Source organism: Megascapheus bottae, chromosome 24, assembly GCF_031878675.1.
Source record: "Megascapheus bottae isolate mThoBot1 chromosome 24, mThoBot2.hap1, whole genome shotgun sequence".
NCBI classification, from domain to species: Eukaryota; Metazoa; Chordata; class Mammalia; order Rodentia; family Geomyidae; genus Megascapheus; species Megascapheus bottae.
In genome coordinates this window covers 23944933-23947755 of record NC_143532.1, presented here as the reverse complement: position 1 = coordinate 23947755, position 2823 = coordinate 23944933, and the positions used below count along the sequence as shown (strand labels likewise).

Sequence of the window (2823 nt, the reverse complement as noted above, 5' to 3'; positions counted from 1 at the left end):
TTCTTTGTAAAAATGGAGTCTTGCTATGATATTCAGGCTCAAGTAATATTGAACATCAAACCTCAGCCTCCTCAGTATTGAGTGATTCTCCTGTCTCAGCCTCCAGAGTATCTGTGAGTATAATTATATATTGTAGTACCAAGCATAAGCTAACTGATATTTTGATATTTGAATGCAAAGGCAATTAGATGGAGAAAGATGGTCTTTTCAGTTCATGATATTGGAAAACTAAGATGTCCATCACAGATTAATAACTGTGATGATGATGAAAATGATGATCAACTGTGACCTCTATCTCATGTCAAATTCAAAGGTTAACTAAAAGTGAATCATTGTGGGGCTAAATGTAAAACAAAAACAACAGATTTGCTAGGAAAAATAAAGGAGAAAATTTGTGACAATTTGAATTCAGCAAGGATTTGTTTTATGGTAATAAATTCATGATAGGAAGAAAACCAGAGTATGCTTCAACTAGCCAATGGAGAAAACAAACTGTGATAAATGCCTTTCAAAGGAGTATGGCTCAGGTAGGGAAAATCGGATTAACACAGTATTTCTTTTAACTTGAGAATGAAAAACAATATATTTGCATCTTGAGTGTTTTTTTTGCTCAGAGAATGAAGCTAGACTTCAAAGGCCATGGATTGCATGATTACAAAACGATAGAAGCTGGAAATAGGTCCGTGAGTGCCAGACATGGTGGAGTGGAGATGGGCTTAATTCAAAGGCATAGCATGAGGGAATTTTGAGGGTGATTAGACTGTTTTGGAATCAGTAGATGTAAAAGTATGTGCATTTGTTAAAACCCACAGAATGTACACTCCAAAGAGTGAGTCTCACTTTATATCAAAATTTGAAAATGATTCAGAATGTGGGGAAAACCTAAGAAGGAATGGAGCCTGAGAAAAATGAATCAAGCTTTGTCAGGAGTGAATACTAACCACACTAAAGGGAACTGGGGGGAGAGAAGCTGACATGAATAACTGCAAGACAGCATCTTCCCTGGATCCTGTGGACTATGAGAATTTCACACAAACACTGGGCACAGATGGTAAGTTTGCTTTATTTGGAGGGGAGGAGAGGGCCAGCAATTCTGAAACTACTTTATATGTCTACTAGAGCTGGGAAGAAGTAAAAATATTGTAGATAATGAGAAACAGGTTTCTTATGGTCAGAGGAAGAAATTACAAATGAGGAAGTGAAGACAGCTAGATTAGCTCCTATGATGTTGGTTTAAAGTCAGGGATAATTATTATCAATCACAGCATCATAGCCAATGGGGTTTATCCAAGGCACAATTATTGCTAGTTGAAAACTTTTCCCAGTACTCCGCCATGACGACTTGAAATATAGTCAGCATTGACATTGTTTGACAGTCTCTACAGAGAGTGAAAAAATATGCATGCAATAGACAAATAAAAGAAAATATATGTATTTATGTGTATGGTTTTAGCATACACGTATAGACTAACATCCCTTAGTTCCACCTCCGTTTAAAACGTACACATACATACTATAGATAAGAAAATAAATATAGGTGTTTGTGTACACTTGGTTTAGTATACGTACAGAAGGATCTGAGCAGTCACAATTTAGTATCAAGGACCACTTCTAGGACTTCAACCTCACACCTCAATAAAAGGAACTATGGCCTTTAGAAAAGTGGTTCATTGGAGCACAGCTGAGGTAGAAGAATACTAGGTGAACCTGAAGCTTATTGTGGGGCCAGATTGTGGAGTTAGATGATAGTAACGATACATTACATGCTTCAGAATTTCTAGAAGGGCTTGGTGCCAGTGGTTCATGCCCATAATCCTGAAATCTGAAGATCACAGTTTGAAGCCAGAAGTGGCAGAAAAGTCTGTGAGACTCTTATCTCCAATTAACCACCCAAAAGCCAAAACTGGAGCTGTGGCTCAAGTGGAAAAGTGTTAGCCATGAGTAAAAGAGCTAAGGGACCACACACACACACACACACACACACACACACACACATACGCGCACACGGCCACTGAAAAAGTAGATTCCAATTCTCCTAGCATATACAAACACACAAAATTATAAGTATGTGAGATGATATTTATGCTAATTAGGTCAAGTTCATTATTTCATAATGCATATATACTTAAAAATATCATACTACATCCAGAAATAAGTGTGTATCTCTCAGTTTAAAGAAGCAAGTTTTGATAGGCAATAAATGATGATAGGATCTTATAAAATAAATATCCTTGCACCAGTGCAGATAAGTAAATGATTGAATGAGTAAAAGGGTAAGATAGGAAGTACAAACCATTCCTTACCAAAAAAATTGCAATGAATACGAAGAAGCAAAAATCGAGAATCATCATTGGGCACCAGAGTGACGCTGGTTTCCCCAGATAACAATGGTCTGAGGAGCAAATAGCATATTAGCATAATCTTGCCAAATGAGAAGAAATTGTACGTTTATACCCAAGCAAGGCTGCAGTTTCCATGTTTCCCATGTGACCACAGTTAGTTTCAGTCATGATAAGACATCAGTCATCTTGTGCTCGCTGACCAGAAGATATTATCATCCCTGTAGAACTCATTACTGCTAACGCCGTATAACTTGAATTTGTCATGATGATACAGTTTCAAACTGAGGACTAGACAACCAGCCAGCACTCCTCAAATTATTCCACATCATAAAGGCTAAAGAACAGGTGACTGCCAAAACCTGAAGAAATGATGGGCAGGAAAGGCAGGTTAGGAGGTTGAATTGAACCCTAAGCCAGAAAAAAGACATGAATGGGGGGCTGGAAGCGGAGGAAGAGAACCTGGGGAAATCTCCATGCCCTC

At 38.0% G+C, this 2823-nt stretch overlaps 1 non-coding gene across 1 annotated transcript; it reads left to right on the top strand.

The window, feature by feature from the left end:
• Positions 1-1248: 1248 nt before the first annotated feature.
• On the top strand, positions 1249-1388 carry LOC150047141 (U4 spliceosomal RNA). The gene has a single exon (XR_016539581.1). It is a non-coding gene; the product is annotated as a U4 spliceosomal RNA (small nuclear RNA).
• The last annotated feature ends 1435 nt before the right edge of the window (positions 1389-2823 follow it).